At 34.5% G+C, this 21310-nt stretch overlaps 1 pseudogene; it reads left to right on the forward strand.

The window, feature by feature from the left end:
• The first annotated feature begins 1801 nt into the window (after positions 1-1801).
• LOC111368004 lies at positions 1802-15429 on the forward strand (annotated as a pseudogene).
• Positions 15430-21310: the final 5881 nt, after the last annotated feature.

Here is a 21310-nt window from a genome sequence, read left to right on the forward strand (position 1 = left end):
AAATTAGGTTTTCTTCAATTTATATATTTGTTAAAACGAGAAAATCAAGAATCATAAGTAATTTAAATACTTTTAAAATAAATAAATTATAAGTTAGGTAATAATAAAACTTATAATAACTTTTAAAAAATTAAAAACCCTTAAGCACACTTCCGCATTAATTATTTTTACAAATTTATAAAACGTTAAATTTCATTACAAATTTAAAGTTAAGGGTTAGAGGTCCACATTTTCAAATTTCAGGAAATGGAAAAATAAGAACCATACGTGCAGTTCTCTGAATATAAAATTATGAAAATTGAAAATCGAGACCCTATGTGTGCCCCACAAGGCTCATGACAACTTTGACTTCCTCTCACGTTTAGTTTAGAAAGCTGTGCCAAAGGTTGGAAAAGTTATTCTCATTTTCGTAAAAATGCCATAAAAAACGAGAACCATACGTGCGGTTCTCTTGAATTTAAATTTTTTCGAAATAAAAAAAGGGATAAATTGATAGTGAAAAGAAAAGGAGGGGCCATAAATTAGGTTTTCTCCAATTTATATATTTGTTAAAACAAGAAAATCGAGAACCATAAGTAATTTGAATACTTCAAAATAAATAAATTATAAGTTAGGTAATAATCACTCTTTAAAAATTAAAAACCCTTAAGTAAACTTCCGTGTTAATTATTTTTACAAATTTATAAGACGTTAAATTTCATTACAAATTTAAAGCTAAAGGTTAGAGGACCACATTTTCGAATTTAAGGAAATGGAAAAATAAGAACCATACATGCGGTTCTCTGAATATAAAATTATGAACATGGAAAATTGAGAACCCTACGTGCAGTTCTCTAAAAAAGAAATGGGCCCCAAAAGGCATGAAAAGTTATTCTCATTTTTTGTAAAAATAGCAATGTAAAATAAAAAAAAACGAGAACCATATGTGCGGTTCTCTAAATATAAAATTATGAAAATTGAAAATCGAGAACCCTACGTGTGGTTCTATGAAACGGAAAAGAAATGGACCCCACAAGGCTCATGACTACTTTGACCTTCCTCTCTCGTTTAGTTTAGGAAGTTGTGCCCAATGGTTGGAAAATTTATTCTCATATGCGTCAAAATGCCATAAAAAAACGAGAACCATATGAGCGGTACTCTTGAATTTAAATTTTTTCGAAATAAAAAAGGGGAAAATTGAAAGTGAAAAGAAAAGGAGGGACCATAAATTAGGTTTTCTTCAATTTATATATTTGTTAAAGCAAGAAAATCGAGAACCATAAGTAATTTAAATACTTCAAAATAAGTAAATTATAAGTTAGGTAATAATCACTCTTTAAAAATTAAAAACCCTTAATTACACTTCCGTGTTAATTATTTTTACAAATTTATAAGACGTTAAATTTCATTACAAATTTAAAGTTCAGGGTTAGAGGATCATATTTTCGAATTTAAGGAAATGGAAAAACAAGAACCATACGTGCGGTTCTTTGAATATAAAATTATGAACATGGAAAATCGATAACCCTACGTGTGGTTCTCTGAAAAAGAAATGGGCCTCGAAAGGCATGAAAAGTTATTCTCATTTTTGTAAAAATAGCAATGTAAAATAAAAAACGAGAACCGTACGTGCGATTCTCTTGAGTTTAAATTCACTTGAAATTTAAAAAAGGGAAAATTGAAAGTGAAAAGAAAAGGAGGGACCATAAATTAGGTTTTCTTCAATTTATATATTTGTTAAAACGAGAAAATCGAGAACCATAAGTAATTTAAATACTATCAAAATAAATAAATTATAATTTATTTATTCTAATTCTGTCGATTGATTTTACTGATTGATCTGATCCAGGTTGCAGAGATTTTTCTGTTTGCTCGAGATGAAACTATGAAGGCGGGAAAGATTATACATTTCCCTCTCTGTTTAAATTTGGTCTCCATTCTAGCTGTAAGATAGCTATCTTTTTTGCTTATATTGTTGATCATTGCTTGAATTTACGGTTATATATATGGAGGGTTTTCAATGTGCAATCTTGAATTGCATATGATGAATGCAGTTTGCTGCCGGCCCACCAACATGTCCTGTAGATGTTGGGAGTGATTGCGGCAACTATTCGGGTGAATGGAAAGGGGAGTTCTTCCCTGGCATTCCCAAGATTAAGTACGAGGAAACAGGGTCGACACACAATGTGTTGGATTATAAGAATATTTGCTGAATGATTATAATGGTTTGCAGTTTGAACATGTTTTTACATAGTAGACACTATAAGTGACAGAAATTTTCCTATTTATATTCTTTAACAGCGTCCATTACTATAAAGGTCTACCTTAACCTACAAAATATTTTACCTATGCGTATGCAGGGTCCTAGCAAGAACCCTCTTTCTTTTAAATGGTATAATGCTGACAAGGAGATTCTTGGGAAAAAGATGAAGGTGAGATATTTCTTCATGTATATAAATGTATATCTTGACCATTTGAGAGGGTTTAGTTGATAGACATCCATGCTTCCGTTGTGTACCATAGGATTGGATGTGATTCAGTGTTGCATTTTGGCACACATTCCGTGGGACGGGAGGTGATCCATTCGGTGCACCTACGAAGATGTGGCCGTGGGAAGATGGCACGTATTCCCTAGCCATGGCTAAAAGAAGAAGTAAATTTTTTTCGTCAGTATTTTGCAATGTTCTCCATGAAGAATGAAGTTGTTTAGTTTTATATTCTTTATTGATGATTCAGTGAGAGTGAATTTTGAGTTTTTGGACAAGTTTGGAGTAAGCAAATGGTGCTTCCATGATAGGGATATTGCTCCTGATGGTAAAACATTTGAGGTAACTAAACGTGTCGTTTTCTCAAGCCTACTTGTTATATTTTTTACTCAATTGTGAAAATTGAGGAAGGTTAGTGCTAAGGACGGGGCCATAAATGATGTTTGGGTGGGCTAAAATTTAAGAAAATTCAAATGAACTCACAGCCCAAGAGATTGAATTTAGGAGGCTGAGGTCATGACATTCATGATAAAGTGTGTCAGGCACTCAATGAAGTACAAGTCTAGATGCCCATCCTAAGATGTCCAACTAGATTTTCAAAGCTACCTTATAAAATATATAATGACAGAAGCTAGATAAGCATAAGCAAATGATATATATCCACTGATCAAAAACTAAGAAAATAGATAACGAATATTACTGCAAAGGACTTTTGACATTTAGTTGTTCCAAAATTGTTAAAAGTTTTGGCCGAAAGGCACGCAACAATAATATATCATTGTTCGTTATTGTTCTCAAAATATTATTTGATGTGAGTTTCAATTTTCTATACCATCATATTCCGCAGTGAGTGAGGAATCCACTCAAAATGGGGAAAATCCAAGGGTCTAAAAAATTGGTTTTATTTCAACTTCATGTTTGGATAAATTGCTGTATATTATCAAATTAATTTTAAAATACATAAGTTTTAACAAGTGTTTTTTTTTTTTATTGCAAGATTAAATATAGAGCAGGTTATTTATTTTGATTATAGTATCTATTTCATGGATAAAATAACAAAATTTCTTCCTTATTTACATAAGTTGTATATGAAGTCATTAGTAAAGAAAAAAAATTACTTCTAAGTTTAGCTAAACATGTAGTGTCTCCTATTGTTAAAAAAAGTTGCTCATTTTTAGCTCTAATCAATCAAAATTGTCTATTATAAAATTTTACTTATATATTTAGAAGTAAAGCAGGCATTAAATAAAATATTTGATTTGGTAATTAGTAATTCAAGATACATTAAGCTCCTGTTTTAGCTCCATTTTATTGCAAGAATACATTTTGGAATAATAGATTGATGGAGAATGTGTAATTAAAAAATAAAAAAAATTTTAGGCTTACGTGTAATATTATTTTATTGAAAAATATGCCATTAAAAAAGTAGAGAAAAAAATGCATTTTGAAAATAATAAGATTAAACAAGTGCTAAATGTGGGCAATAGTGCCAAGCGTATTTCTTCCTTGCATACTAATTAATACAAAAAATTTACGAGATAAATTTATCATCTTAATAGTGAGGAATATACTATTTTGTTTGTGTAATGACTAAGCTGTGAAATGTAATATGTCGACTAACTTCTATTGAAGTTGAAATTACCCAATATGTTGTTGCAGGAAAGTAATGCTAAGTTGGATGAAGTAGTAGCTCTTGCCAAAGAACTTTGGGTAATTTTACACTGACGAAGGGTTTTCAGATAAGAAAAGTGATTTACCTGTTTGCATCATCAGGTGACAAAGATTCGTCCTCTATGGTGTACTGCTCAATTGTTTCACCATCCCCGATACATGCATGGAGGCAGGGGCGGAGCCAGGATTTATATTCAGTGCGGGCATCATTTTTCGACGCCGAACTTCGAGGTTTTGGTCATAGATTTAATGATGATAAAAAATTAAAACAATATTACAACAACACTAAAAACGACATAATTTATATATTAAATTTGTTCCTTGCGAGTTTTCATATTTTGATATCGTCGTATAATAACTTCATTATCGAGTTTCAAAAATATATCTCTCTCTACATAAACAATAGTGCTATCATTCATCCACTGATCACCCATCCGATTGCGCAATCTATTCTTTACGATGTTCATTGCAGAAAAAACCCTCTCCACAGTAGCGGTAGCAACCGGTAAAATCAATGCTAAAGTCAAAAGTCTGTAAACCAATGGATATACCTTATCTTTCTTTGTCAAAACCAACTTCTCCGCAAGATCACCAAGGCCATTCAACCCTTCAGACTCTTTGTTAGAGCGCATATCCAAAATATAAGTCTCAAGTTGATCGCTAAGTACAATGCCATCTACTGCAGAGAAATCTAATGGATAAAGCTCAGCAAGTCTAATTAAGCTTTTCTTGTCAAAAGAAGAAAATGAATCTTGTGGGCATAAACAAACTACACAAAGGAGTAACTCTGTATTTACCTCCGAGAAACGATCATTCAATTCTTGAAGTTGTAAATCGATGACAGAGTATAACAAATCTACTCGATAATGATGTAAATTTGTAATTTATGGAGAATTACGCTGAGGGCGACCACGAATTGCAAGGCGTACAAACATATCATCCATATTGGGTACATGAATGTAATGTTATTGACAAAAAGAACATACTTCTTCAAAAAAGGAGTCCCACCCTTCGTCTCTCATTATTTGGAGTCTTCGTTTGCACAATCTCACCAATTGCATTGCATTCACAATATCTTGATCTTTTCTTTGCAATGCCTTTGACAGTTCATTTGACATCGCCAACACACTTCTCATCAACTGTAGATTAAATGCAAAATCAAATCTTTGTATCAACTCCAATAAATTTGTTGCGTCAGATCTTTGATCACAAGAACAAGATTCATCTTCAACAATCATTGCAAGTACATCTAAAACAGAAGAGAACATGGCAAGCAAGCTGACCAAAGAATTATAATGTGAACTCCATCGTGTATCACCAGAGTGCTGAAGGGTTGTTTCTTGATTAAGTCCCCGTCCACTTAAAATCTCACCTTTTTCCAATGCCTCAACAATAAAGTCTAATTGTTTTTCTCGAAGAAGATCACAACGCTTGGAAGATGCTCCAACAGAATTTATCACGTTCCCAACCACACGAAAGAAATTAGTAATAGGGATGTTCTTCTTTGCCACAGCCACAAGCGCAAGTTGGAGTTGATGAGCAAAACAGTGAATGTAAAAGGCACATGGACTCTCCTTCAAAATGAGTGTTTTCAGACCATTAAACTTACCTTGCATATTACTTGCTCCATCATAACCTTGTCCTCTCAATCTAGACATATTCAAGTTATACCTAGAAAATACCTTATCAATTGCAGCCTTAAGTGATAGAGCCGTGGTACTTGTAACATGTTCAATCCCTATGAAGCGTTCATTGACATGCCCACTATTGTCTACATAACGTAAAACAATAGACATTTGCTCCTTCATTGACACATCACAAGATTCATCAACTAGAATAGAAAATAGTGAGTCGCCAACATCTTTGATAATAACATTAATCGTTTCAATAGCACAAGTGTTTACTATATCCTTTTGAACATCAGGTGATGTCAATTTGCAATTGTGAGGAGCATTTCCCAATGTGACGGCATTGATAGCTTCATTATGAGCAGCCAAAAATTGCAATTGCACTAAGAAGTTACCTGGATTGGAAGAATCCTCAGATTCATCATGACCTCGAAATGAGTGCCCTTGTCGCAAAAGAACTCGAACACAATCAATGGATGCATTAAGGCGTGTGACATATGCATTTCTTGCTTATTCTGACTGTTTGTAGAAAACTGATTGAATGTGTTGCTCTTGATTCATCAACACTTCACACTTAATGCGAGCTTGATTATGTGCACTATCATGAAGTCCCACATGAGTATGAAGCCTTTTTTTTTTATCTTTCCAATATGTAAAACCTTCGCCAACAAAAGACTCACCTCCACCTTGCTTTCCAGAACTTGTTCTGAAAAGATAACAATACAAACAATAAGCAGCATCCTTCTCTACACTGTACTCCAACCAACTACCGAACTCTTTAAACCACGAAGGATTGAATCGTCTAATTATTACTCCAAATTGTCGTTTTGGAAAGTCATGATCTTGGGGCTGACAAGGACCCTTTAACATATATGCTTTTCGAACTTCATCTCGGATGTTAGCATTGTAATCCAAAATGGGTATCCTTAGACCAGGATCAGTTAGAAGTTTTGTGACATCAAACTCCACATTATTCGATACCCCCTCATCAACATCCATGTTATTTAATGCCCCCTCATCAACACTATCTACGTTCCTTTTTTGTTGAAAGTATCTGTTCATTTGATATCTGGATTTAAACATTTGATATCCAATTATTACTTGAAGTGAGTGAGAATAATTCATAATAACAAAAAGGATCATAACTTCAAAATTTCAATTCGCAAGTGCAATTCACATTTCACAATCCAATTCACAATTTCACATTATCAATCCAATTTCACAATATCAATTCACTTTCCAATTCACAATTTCACAATGCAATTTACATTTTACACTATTTCACAATCCAATTCACAATTTCAGTTGAGCATCAGCATACTGCATACATATAAACATCTTTCAGTTGCACACTTGCACATATTGTACATTGCAAGTAATTAAAGCCACAAATTGTATTCATTGTTTCATTTCTCATAAGCTAGTGCTTCATTTTGATTTTACCAATACCAAACCAAGCAATCTACCATTCTATTTCTACCGATTCTACCCCCATCAAGATTAAAACAAAGCTATGAAATAATGAAAACCGGCAATAACCTCTCAAGTCTCAACAGTCAACAGAAATACAGAATCATTTCTCAATTCTCACAATCAAAAATCAGCAGAAAGAAAGTAATGACAATCGACAAATATAGTCATATAGATAGTGAAAATCCACATTAAACTTCAATCAACTGATCAAGGAACTGAAAATCCACATTAAACTTCAATCAACTGATCAAGGAACTGAAAATCCACATTAAACTCCAAACTTACTTCGCAGCAGGTTGAGCTTCACCAGTTCGCCTTTATCTTTTTATTGTACAGCTTCTTCGTTCTTTTGGGCTCCGGCAGCTTCGGGCAATCGGGCTTCTCCTATTCTCCAGTTTCGGACTTCTTCTTCGCGGTCGCTGCAGTTGGCACTTGGCACTTGGCGGTGGACTGTGGACTGGACGGGAACTACAGTCTAGAAGCCGGCGTCTGGCGAGCTGGAGTGCAGGCTGTGCAGCAAGGGTTGGCGATTCGGCGGCCGGTCGACACTCGACGGCAGAGATAGAGGCGAAGAAGGGAGAAAGGTTTGGTTTTGTTTTGATTTGTGATTTGAATGAATACGGTTTGATTGGAAATTTGGAATGAAATCGGGTCTGGGTAGTGGGTACGGGTAATGGGCTGAGGCAAATGGGCAAAATCGCTTAATAGGGCTTTAACAAAAAAAAAAAAAAAAATTCGGGCCTAATGGAGCCCAAAAGTTCAGTGCGGGCATCTGCTCGCACTGGGCCTAATGGGGCTCCGCCCCTGCATGGAGGGGCAACTAGGTAAGTGATACTTCATTATAGGTTGAATTTAATTGTTTTTGAATTTCTTTGGTCCTTCATGCCAGAGTTGGTCCTGAGGTGAGGCAGATGAGGCCTCTGCCTCAGGCCAACGATTTAGAGGGGCATATTTTTGGCCGCCAATTTTTTTTTTTTAAATGAAGAAAATGAAAAATAAAAATAAAAATCATTTGCAGTTTGCACTATGCAGAGACAGAAGAGGGAAATTGGGAAGAAGATGAATAGGCCCCCAAATTTTATTTCATTTTTAAATGAAGAAAATGAAAAAAAAAAAGAAATTTCATTTGCAGGTTGCAGCTTGCAGAGACGGGGACTCTGGGAAGAAGATGACCCTTATTTTATTTTATTTTTTTTGTTTGAGCTTATGTCAATTGACATGGGCCTCATTTTGTTTAAAAACATTAGGCCCAAATTAAACAACAAATGGTCCAATACTCCAATCCAATTCCAAATCATAAAAGGCAATTGATAGCTGGCTGGTGGTGTGGTGATTTTTCGATATTTTGCTTTTACGTTGCTATCCTCGTATTTTTGTTGGAATACAAAACATGGTTTCGTTAGTGTTATGGGCTTTTTAACATAAAATTTGTGAAATATGATCTTATTTTGATGCAACTGATTTTTTCTGTTTTGTATAATTGAATGATTAATCACAATGCCCTTTTTTTCCACTGGGTTGTTTCTAGATATGTGGATCACTGTTAAAGGTAATATCCCACTTATATTATACATGAAATTAATCTTTTAAGATGTAACCCTACTCAATAATCGTGATATCAGGAACTTGTCAATGGTGATATATTGCATCATTTTTTAGATTCTTTCCTAAAATATTGTTATTGTCATAAGATTTATTTGACATGATACTAGAGAAATATGCATAAATAAGTGTACATCTGGAAGGATGAGAGAATGATAATATAGTGATAAGCGTTCTTTGTAATACATTAAACAAAAAAAAAAGTCAAACTTTAGCCCAAAAAAAAAAACGGGTATAACACGAGGCAGTGGAATTGGATTGATATCAATCCAATTCTACCCACAATCAATTTAAAACACACACAACACACATAACACACACGAAGGAAACAAACCAGAGAGAAAGAAGAAGAGAGAGAGAGAAAAAAAAAAGGAGACATGAAAAGGAGTAGAGAATTGTAGAGTTGGAATTTATTTAAATTAGAAAATTAACATATGAAATCTTGCTGGTATACTGATGTGTGAAAGGTTCACATGATAAATATGAAGGTTATTATTTTGTGATCTTAAGGAAAATTGATATAATTAAAAGTTAGAAGGCATATGGTATTGCCATAAGTATGTGATGAGGTTATATGATTACAACATAATATGGTGAGTATGTAAATGAACGTAATGGCTATCCTATAGCAAAATAATGTCATAATTGATTTGGTTATTAAGTTAATTAATTTTGTTAAGGCATTTGTTGGATTATTGTATTATATTCCATACAATTTGGAAGCGTTGAGTTAACTTTTAAAGTTAAGGTGAAATTATTGAAATTTTGGTGATGTAATTTTTAGATTATCCTCAATTTTATTTTAGGATGTCGTGAATAAAGTATTCCACTTTTATCGAGATGTATTTGCTATGGAATAAATGGATGATATGTTGGATAGTTTAAAGTCTAAGATGATAACCAGGTGTAAATTTTATACATTGTGGATTGATATCTCTAGGTTACATTATCTTAAATAAAGGTCTTTATGTGAGATAAATAAAAGGCTTATGCGTTAGTAATAGGTCAACGGAAAGAAAGAAAGAACAAAATTTGTATGTGTATCAAAATTTCAAAAGTTTTGCTATCAGGAAATTTTGATGAAATACTTGCTCTTATATCTAAAGATGATAAGTGATTGATTAACGATAATGATTTATGTTATGATTTAGAAAATGTTCTTTGAGTGGAATGATAAGATATGGATTATGTTGTAGACTGATAAAAATATATGATTAAATCATGATATATGGTTGGTTATATTGGGATTAACATTTAGGAATTGTGACGTTATCACATGGTGGGAAGATCAATACTTAATGACCACATGAGATTAAGGTATATTTGTATTCAAAAAAGAGCTGAACTTGAAGCTGTGCTTATATTATCGTTAGGTAATAAAATGAAACGTTAAGAATATCATATATTGATCACTATAATGATTTTTAAGGTATCGATTCAACATGTATTCCATATGTTCGAGGCTTATTAAATAGACATCAGATTTAACTTATGCTATAAAATTATCAGTAGAATTGAAAGAAAATCTTATATATGAGGAAGAATCGATTCAGATAGTTGACCGAAAGAAACATGCCTTACGTAATAAGACTATTACTTTGATTAAAGTATTAAGGAGTCATGCTATAGAAGAAGCGACATGGGCAAGTGATTAAAGAGACTTTAAAAATCGCTTAAACATGAAATGATTAAGTTTGGGTATCGCTTATTTAATTATTGAAATTATTTAAAATAATTAATTGTTTATTTAAAAATTATATTGTATTTCAAGCGACGATATTGACATACCAACCGGATTGATTTTGCGAACATAGTACTGTGAGTGGAAAAATATAAATATTTTTAAAGTACTTATAAATTAAGTATATTATTAAAGTATGTACAATTATATGCAATTATGTGTTTGAATTATATGATTATTATGGAAATATCTTTTATTATGATACATGTGGATTTTAAAGATTGTATACGGTACATTGTGAATTGGAATATGAGATTTTGAGATCGACCAAAATAGTACCCGTGAATATATATTTCTTCTAGTTCACTGAGAGGCATTTGCTGTGTTCTATACTACACTGAAGGGTCTTGGATCGGGGATGAAGGGGTCTCGACCGTGTACATATAGTTCACTGAAGAGCCTTTGCCGTATTCTAGAATTGGTTATGAGAGGTCTTTCAGACCAACTTTCATTCACGGAGGGGCCAAAGGCCCGAAGCGAAAGTTTTTAACCCGAGGGGTGGATTACATATTTCAGTCAGAGGGTACATTTTTTGTGGATTTTTCAACATGTTTGATGTGATGAAATTATAGTACGGTTATCAGTTGATATTCATATTATGATTTTGAGATGATATTTTATGACTTTATGTAAATATTTCGCTTTTGATTATAATTACATGATGTTATCTTGTGAATTATTAAATGATATTAACTCCATTTTTCGATAAAAATGAAAAAGTATAATTATTTTTGAACTTCTCCACTCACTGAGTTATCAATTCATATATTTTCCCGTAATTTTCCTACAGGTGGAAATTGATTATTTTTAGTGATTTCGGAATCAGAGTCACACGACATATTGAGTGTTATAATTCATATTGATGAAGCATGAAGTAAATATTTTGGGCCCACCGCATTATATTTTATATAAACATTTGATTTTGCTGCATTTTTTGAAATAACTCATAGTCAGCCCTGATGATAGATTTGACATCTAGTCACATCTATCATCGACGCACGTCACGTTTCGAGTCCACTAGGGTGATTCGGGACGGGTCGTGTCATTCTTGTTGTAGTTTCACGTGGTGTGAAAGAAATATCTTTGACTAATAAATTTTGATAATTCTCTTTGGTCAGCAGGTAGCACAAAATTAGTTTTTTACCCTTTCATTATCAATCAACCCCATCGAATTTCATGTTTTAGCTGTAAATTGGAAGTTTCTTTACATATTTGTTTGATGATTCTTTAGTTTTTTTTTTTCTTTTTTTTGTTGTGGTTGTTAAATTTTCCTTTCAAGATTGTGAGTTGTGACGGCCAGACTCCCAATCCCAACTCTCAATTCCCAACCTAGGTTTCGAGCTTCCCGCTTTCAGCATTTCGATTCCGCAATTTGAAGCCTTGTCGGCATATATAATTGCGACCTTGTCGACCTATATAATTGTTTTAATGTTAGTTTTTTAAGTTAGCAATAAGTCGCATAATATATCGTTGAATTTTGCATTTACGTTGATTTCGCCTAGAGGCCTAATTTACGGACTTCGTCTCAGGTCCCGACAATCACAAGACCGGCACTGCTTCATGCTTATACTGAATTCTTAAAATGCAGCCCTTATTTGGGAGTATATGCTTACTCTGCAGCACAGGTCAAGAAAACCATGGAGGTGGGAACGTCCACTAATTTTTGCACATTCCATTCCTTAAAAAATGAGATGACTTTTGGGTATGTTCACTCAACTTTTCAATATCATTAGGTCTGATCCATGTTTGGGTTTCTGTGTATGCCTACAGGTTACGTACTATCTAGGTGGATAAAACTATGTTTTCTGGGGTGGCCGGGAGGGTTATCAGACTCTTTTGAACACAGAAATGGAAAGAGAGCTTAATCATATGGTAAGATACTTGCATGTCTTTTTGTTGCAGGTGTAATCTGCTCTGTGTATCTGTGTGTAATTCTAATTTCTAACAATGGATGTTGAATTTTTGATGATTTTGAATAAATGAAATAGAAGTAATATTATGATACTAGAGCATATTTAGCTTTTTTTATTTTTTATTTTTATTTTTAAATCCTTACTTAAAAAGTTATGCTGTACTAGTAAACACATGAAAATCTTTGCATTTTTCTTGTGCTCTTTCAGTGAGGCAATGAAATGCTCCAATGTTGTTGTTTCTTCATAGTTATTTCATAAAGTATGCCGGTAAATATGGTGTATATCTTCACAGGCAAGGTTTATGGAAGCTGCCGTTGCCTATAAGAAGAAGATTGGATTCAATGGTATTGATCATTTCTACTTCATTAGCCGCGATAAAGTGCTTAAATGATCAATAGACGCAGCATCCTATTATTATCTTATATTTATTTTAACCTTTCTGGAAAATTTATGCACTGAATGGGTTTTCTTTTCCACTTTAATTCTTTTTAAGTCGAGCCATATCTGTTTCTTCTTTTTTTAATGTTGATACTTTTTCAGGGACGTTACTCATCGAACCAAAGCCCCAGGAGCCTGCAAAACACCAGTATGTTTCTGTTCCTTATAAAATACTTCAGACTGGAAATTGTGTTTATAAAGACCCTTTTTATCTCACATTTTGATCATGCTAGTAGGTATGATCGGGATGCTGCAACAGCAGCTAACTTCTTGCGTAATTATAGACTCATAGGTATGGCAGTCGGTCTGAACTTTTTATAAGGATTCAAGATTAATTTTGCCTCTCATATTTTCAAGTTAGGCCCGCATATGCTCGAATCGAGCATTAATATTGGTTGTTCTGAAGTGTTCCATTCCCATTTTATTTAACCCTCCACCCCCCTTCCAGTTATATGCATCTAATTGAACTAATGGTGGGGTGGGCGGATGGCTTGTGTTTTATTCTGGTCAATTGATGGAATGGGAAGGAATTTTTTTGAAAAAAAAAAACAGAGAGAGAAAATGCAGGGTTAGAAAAACAAAATAAAAGATATTTGGAATTTATCCCATGCTAACTATACGTATACACGACATCTTATTTGCATCAGACCGCATCCCATTTTAGTTAAGAAAGCCTTCGTGTTCTGTTTCAATTTAATTAAATGGTATTGAATCCTACATCTAACTTGATTTCCTGTTGTCCTTTCTAAGTAAATATAGTTATATACTTGTAATTATGAATGTATAAAATGGTATCTGATTTCATTGTGTTGAGTCGTATTTGATTCATTTTTTTATTCCTCGTTGATTGCAGATGAATTTAAGTTGAACATCGAGTGTAACCATGCAACTCTTGCCGGTCATAGGTTTGTTACGTTCTAATCCTGAAACTTGTTATCTAAACGTTGATTATCTACTTCTGCACTGAAAATTAATCACTTCAATATCTTCAAACATAAAAGAGCTAAGCTTGTGTTACACCTTCATTGTTATTGCAGTTGTCATCATGAGCTCGAGACTGCAAGAATTAATGGACTACTCGGAAACATTGACGCAAATACTGGCGACCCCCAAATCGGTATTTTAACTATATAATTTTTTGTAGAATTCTGTAAATTTCTTCCATTTTAAGTTGTAATATAGAGACTTCCTGGTCGTACAGGTTGGGATACAGATCAGTTTATGATTGATATAGGGGAAGCAACATTAGTTATGCTCAGTGTAATTGAAAATGTATGTAAAAAATCCCCAAAGTGTAATTTTACAGAAAAATTTGCTGAATTCCTATGAGACTTGAAAGTAACTGCATTTCGTTATTTTGCTTTGTTTTGCAGGGAGGATTGGCACCAGGAGGATTCAATTTTGATGCAAAACTGTAGGTTTTCTTTCATCCTTTTTCTTCCTTAAAATTACATCCTGCACATGCACACCAGTATATAAATTATATCTAATTCATCAAGTCGTCGTTCTATAGATTTTTAAGCAACTCCATTGAGGCTAAAATAATCTAATCTTGATATAGCTCAAAAGTGATTTAATTTCAACATGCAATTATTAAATAAACTACCATAGACTCGTTCATACATTTTGACGTGTAACAGTCGAAGAGAGAGCACGGATGTCGATGACATATTCATTGCTCACATCGCTGGTATGGATACTCTAGCCCGTGGACTCCGTAATGCTGCCAAGCTGATTGAGGTGATCTTTTGTCTCCCTTTCATATGATTCCGTATTTTTTCCTCTTGGCAGCATTTAATAATAAAAATAAGAGTTTGAGCATTTTTGCGCTAAATCATTTTTTTGTCTTGAAATAGGATGGTTCTTTGGCTGAGCTTGTCCGCAAGAGATATGAAAGTTTCGACACAGAAATTGGAGCTCAAATAGAGGTCAATTTTCTTTTAGTCCCCTTCTCTAACTTGCTTTTATAAATATCTGTACTTCTTTTTATTGCAACTTGATAAACCACTTGATTACGCTTTTAGATAATTCAACACGCTCTTTCACGTGTTTGTAGGATTTATAATTTTCCATTAAAGCCTTGCATGCACAATTTTTAATAAATAGGTGGCAATAAACTCATAATCGTTGCGGGTTCTAATACTATATTGAACCATTTGATCCAAAAACTTAAGCTTTTAGATAAGGTTAAACGTATATCATTAAAAAAAAAATTCCTTCAAACTATTATACATAGTTATGTCTCTCTTAACAGGCTGGGAAGGTTGATTTTGATACACTTGAGAAGAAGGCCATAGAGTGGGGAGAACCTAAAGTTTCTTCTGCTAAGCAGATATTGTGCAACTGTATCATGAGTTCAGTTGGGCATTTTGCGTTCGAAGTTAGTTGAGGCATGTTTGGTGTACAGGAAAATTCTATTAAGGGGAAATAAAGGGGGTAGGTGGCTTCATTTCATTGGGGGGGAAAAAAAAAAAAAAAGAGGAGACAACCACACAGTCTACAGGTGTTGCCAACGCAGCACGTGTAATGTACAGTTTTTCCCTATACAAGGGGAATTGCCCAAGTTATTTCTTAGTCCAAATAGTTAATTCAAATGTAGTTACTGGTTTTTGCTTTGTAGAGTCCGAATGCACTAGTTTAGGTTTCTGAGTCGAGTCTTAATTTTGTTTCTCTTGGAACTGGAAGACTATTTCTTACACAAGGTAACTTGAATCATGGCAGGAATTGGCCGAGATGATCTTCCAAGTTGTACTGTAGACGATAGGTGTTTAATGTATTTAGTTTCTAAAGAGGACATCGGACGATATTTACTTATTTTATTTAAACTTTATTTATTTTTTTGAACTATTATTTAAATTTGGACTTGTATGGGCTTGGGTCCAAGCTCGTTAGGGTTGCTTTACTATTTAAATCTATTTTGCATTGTAATTTTGAGTTGATGATGAATGAATAATTATTTTGGTGGCTTATGGCGCATTCCTCCCTTTCTTCTATTGAATTCTTCTTCTATCCCCTCCCATAATTCCTCATTCTTTCTGAATCTTTCTTCTGTTTCTATTAATTATTCTATTGGTGCTGCATCAAATTTGGTATTAGAGCTTAAATTTGGGTAATCTCTCATCTTCAATCCAAAAATCTTTTTCTATTTCTTTCCTAAGAACTTGTGGAACAGCACAAACAATTAAACTTTTAGCATGAGCAGCCAAGTTATTATTTTTCCAACTTCTTCATAGTTGTTCGAAAAAAAAAAACTGTTCAGGTTACTGTTCACAGGCGGAAATTTCAGTTTAAGTTTTTTCTGCAATTTCAGTTCACACCCCAGCCAAAAAAATAAAATAAAATCGTGTTACTGTTCACGGGTACTATTCACACCCAAAAATTCATTTTTCCTATATTATCAGCTTCAAAAAAAAAGTTATTGTTCACAAAAAAAAAAAAAAAAAAAATCTCATTTTTTCCCTGCTGCTGCTCCTAAATAAAAAAATTAATTATGGTGTTGTTCCACAAATCCCAAACCCTAGCATTCAAGCCTACTCAGCCCTTCAGCCCATATATTCCATCTCTATAACCTACTCCATTCATTTTTTTATCAAAACACTTGGGCCATAAGTGGCCCAAATTACTCCCAAAGCCCACTAAACGCACAGCCCATCTCTCATCATCTATTTAGCCAATCCACTTGCTTTTCAGCCCAATAAACACTAAATCCAACCCACTTATCACATATTATCACAATCGGCCCAACGCCATTCAACCCATAATCAGTCCCAAATATCCAACCAAGGTCGATTATAACCAATCCATTAACATCAAATACCACAGTTTTACCCGATTTCTCTCTCACAACCACTCTCTTGCCACTGCCGCCTCTAATCACCATCACGCCACCACTTCATTATCTATTGTACCCAGGCATCCAGAGCACCGCTTCATCGCCATAGGCCACCACCACCAACCCAAGATCATACACTTCCACCACAATTACCACACTCATATATTTCCTCGTCCATTTCAACAATCTAAAAGCCACAGTCACTACACACAGTTTTACGTCCACACCAGAACCAGCACTAGTTACAGTCTACAGGGGCTAAAACCATTGGATACGATGGGTAGAACAGAAGCATAGTTGGGGCTCATAAGTTGGCAATTCAGATCAATCGGCATACAAATAATCAAAACTAAACAACAGGGAGTCCTTGATCTTTATTTAGTATTGGTTTATACTACTGCTTCATTTTTAAAATTGCACCAATTAAAATCTTGTGCTGCTGTTATCGTGATAATTTTAGCCTTAAACCCCACTTGATCGAAACCATTAATCGAATTGACACCAGTGACCGAATTGACTTCCATTGTTCCTCACTTAAATGGATTGGAGAATTTGACTAGTGTGTTTGACCGTTGCTTTGCCATTTTACATGTACCAACAGTATTAGCTTGTTTTGGATTTAATTAATCCTAATATTTAAAATTAAATAAAAAAATTGGTACAAGTTATTTTCCATTGCTTGCACGTATTGTTCACTGATCTCATCATAACACATCATTTAGTTGGTATTACATTGCATGTAGTTGCGTAGTGGTCGTCTTGTCATCTCTATTTCCAATACATTGACCATGGATCCATCCCAATTTGATGCACTCACTAGACAATTAGCGCAACTTTCCACTAGTCTATCGACTGTCCAATCAGATATAACTGCTATTCGTGAGGAGAGAAAGACCCTAGCTGGTAAGTTGAGCAATTTTAAGCGAACCCCTCGTTTGACTGACACTAATTCTGAAGCGTCTCATAATAGACAATATCATCGTGGACAAAGTGATCAAGAATATTTTCGACGTGATCGTAGGAATAGGGATTAGGTTCGTGAGCGAGAACAAGGCCATGATCATCATGGTACTCATTCTCTTCCTCGTCGTAAGGAGCGTTTCTTTAGAGACATTGACTTAGATATTCCTACTTTCAATGGTTGCTTAGATCGTGAAGTTTTTACCCAATGGAATACCCTTACACAAGAGAATTGGCTAGTAACTGAGTACATTGCTCAATTTGAGGAATTTCGAGTGAAATGTCATGTCGTTGAGGATGAGGCCCTGACTTTAAGTAGGTTTATACAAGGTCTACGAAATGAACTTAGGCGTGAGCTTTTCTTTCGAGGCATCACTACTCTTGATCAAGCTTACTCTTTAGCTCGGGACTACGAGTTACTTATCAGTACTGCATATAAAAAGCGTGATCACCATTGTTCACCCATTTCATTAGCGTCGTCTCATCATAAGTCTATCGTAGAGCCTTCCCAATCTAGCGTTCCTTCAAGTGTAAAGGTCGTGATAGCCCAAGGTCGTCTTCTTCATGTAGAAAGCGTAATAGCAATCATCTTTCGGTTTCATTGGCTCCACTTCCTCCTGTTAAGTCCCTTCTAGGACCTCCCCCGTCTAATGTGGCTCCACTTCCTCTTGTTAAGTCCCTTCTAGGACCTCCCTCGTCTAATGTTCCTCCACTTTTGGAAAATAAGGGTATAATTTGTAAAACTCCAAAGACTTCTCACTTGCTATGCATCAGTTGTAAGGACTTTGGCCACATCTCTTTCAAATGTCCTAGCCGAGCCTTAGTCATAGAAGAATGAAAGAATGCAATAGAAGAGTCGTTAGAAGATCTAGCATATGGCCCTAAACTTGAAGATTTTGATGATTATAGTGAGGACACTTCCTTAAGTGGAATCCCGACCCTTCTCGAAACTTTAGAAACTATTTTCGACAACTCTCGATCGCATGTTATATGTCATACCCTTACCCAACTCAAAGAGTTTGATGATTTTACGAGTCACCCTTGGAGAATCCAGTCGCTTATTCTTAGCACTAAATCGAAATTCTCCACTACTGACCAACCTCAAACTGATGGTCAAAACGAAATTGCTAACCGAAGTCTTGGCAATTTATTACAGTCTCTAGTCCAGAAAAATCTTGAGAATTGGGACTCGATCCCCCCTACTGTTCACATCGCATCTAATGATTCTATGAATCGGTCTCTAGGTCTAAATTCATTTGAAGTTGTTCATAGTTATAAGTCTAGGCGACCGTTAGATCTTATTCCCATGTCCCCGCATGCTAGTGTGTCGTTGTCAGCTGAAGTATTTGTATATCATCTTCATAACTTGCATATTGAGATCAATAAACAACATGACGCAAGTAATGCATTATATAAACTTCAAGCTGATTCGCATAAACGATATTTTGAATTTAACATTAGGGATTATGTCATATCGCAAGCTTGTAGTGCTGGTCCTTTAAAAATTTTAAAGCATGTTGGTTCAAATGCACATGTCATTGCCCTTTCATCACATTTTAGCCACCACTCTACTTTAAATACTAAGGACTTCATTACTTACAAATACCGTATTACTTCCTTTGATGATCCATTTCTACCTAACTTTGTGGACCCCCAATTTGACTATATTGATATTTCTACTTTAATACCATCTATCATAGCAGACAAAGATAAAATTGATATTATTTTAGATGAATGTGTTGTATTGACCAATGATGGCAAAATTCAGTACTTCCTTGTTTGTTGGGTAGATCGACGTACTTCTTATGCTCCTCATTATATACAATCATGTGAAAATTTTGAAGATGAGGTGCATGAGTATTGGTTATTTGAAGTCCAGTATCAGTATTTGGTTAGAAGGAAAGATCGTCCCCCTTGGTCAGATCATATTCTTAGGAATAAGCTACAGTTTTCAGTACTATCAATTATGGAATTTCGTTACTTGGTTCGTCAGAAAGATCGTCCCCCGTAGCTTGACTTGAAGCATTTGGAGTATCAGATTGACTGCAGCCTATGCTATCTATCAACTCAACAAGGTCGAGTTTTTCTCTCACCCCGGGAGAGTTGATGAGGATATCGGACGATATTTACTTATTTTATTTAAGCTTTATTTATTTTCTTGGACTATTATTTAAATTTGGACTTGTATGGGCTTGGGTCCAAACTCGTTAGGATTGTTTTACTATTTAAACCTATTTTACATTGTAATTTTGAGTTGATGATGAATGAATAATTATTTTGGTGACTTATGGTGCATTCCTCCCTTTCTTCTATTGAATTCTTCTTCTATCACCTCCCTTAATTCCCCATTTTTTCTGAATCTTTCTTCTGTTTCTATTAATCATCCTATTAGTGCTGCATCAGTTTCACTTTTCTTTCTTAACTTGGTGAAACTAATAAATAGTAGAGAGAAGACAAAGCAGTCACGGGATCTTTAGTTTTGCTGCTGTTTCAGAGGAACTTTAGTAATTAAACATAATACAAGACTCGTTTGTTATAATATCTCTTGCTGGCACATCTAGGGATAGTAATCGAGTTCATCGGGTTGGGCTATTCGTGGCTCTACTCAAAAAAAGTTCGAGCTCACTTGGTTCGAGATTCGGAAGAACCAAGCCTCATTTTGGGGTGCCAGGCAAAGCCCAAGCCGGCCCATGTGGCTCGCCAGCTCGAGCTCACAAGCCTATATTTATATATATGTATATATATACAAAAAATAAAAAAATAAAAAATAAATTATTTTAAAGGCAATGTGCTGCTACCTATGGTTTCTGCCATGTTTGTAGAGGGAAGGGGGGGGGGGCGGCTCTTTGACATCCCGCACATTCCATTATAGTTGTACAGATCAACCTATTGGCCATTCATCCTAAACAAATCGGGTATTCATCCAGATGCCGGCTCCAAACCCACACAAAACACCTCAACACAATAGCTTGATGAATTCCTCACATTTGTACAACTGATCTTACCTTAAAGTTAAAGCACAGAATCCATTGTCTTAGATCCTCCACAGATTTTGGAAAGCAACCCATGTTTAAGTTTTACTTCAAAATCATTGAAATCTCAATCAATATTTGAGACGAAAATCCAAAAAGCACGATGTATATGAGTAGTAAATGAAGAAATCAAATTAAATTCATATATACAGAAATAACTTGAGAGTGGGGCGAAAAATGTCAGAAATAAAAATAAAATATAGCAATTAAAACATACAAATGTTGTTGTCGCCCTTCTTCATATTAATAACTTTTCAAGATTCAAACTTCCGTGCGTTCATGTTGTAAGAAAGTCGTCCATAACCTCTAATCATTTGCTATGTCTTTCTTGTTTTCGACTGTTGGTTGGATTGTATCAATTGAGAATTGCACGTTTTGTGTGCAGCAATATTTAATGATAGGATCTCGCTTGAATTCAAAACAAAAAATATGTTAAATTGGATAAAAAAAAATATCACTAAAATAATTTGCTAATGACCAGAAAATATAATACACTGTAAATATGAGAAGAAAAGATTATTCTTCTCATTCATTCTCCAAAAGAGTACAAATATT

This window comes from Olea europaea, chromosome 2 (assembly GCF_002742605.1).
Source record: "Olea europaea var. sylvestris chromosome 2, O_europaea_v1, whole genome shotgun sequence".
NCBI classification, from domain to species: Eukaryota; Viridiplantae; Streptophyta; class Magnoliopsida; order Lamiales; family Oleaceae; genus Olea; species Olea europaea.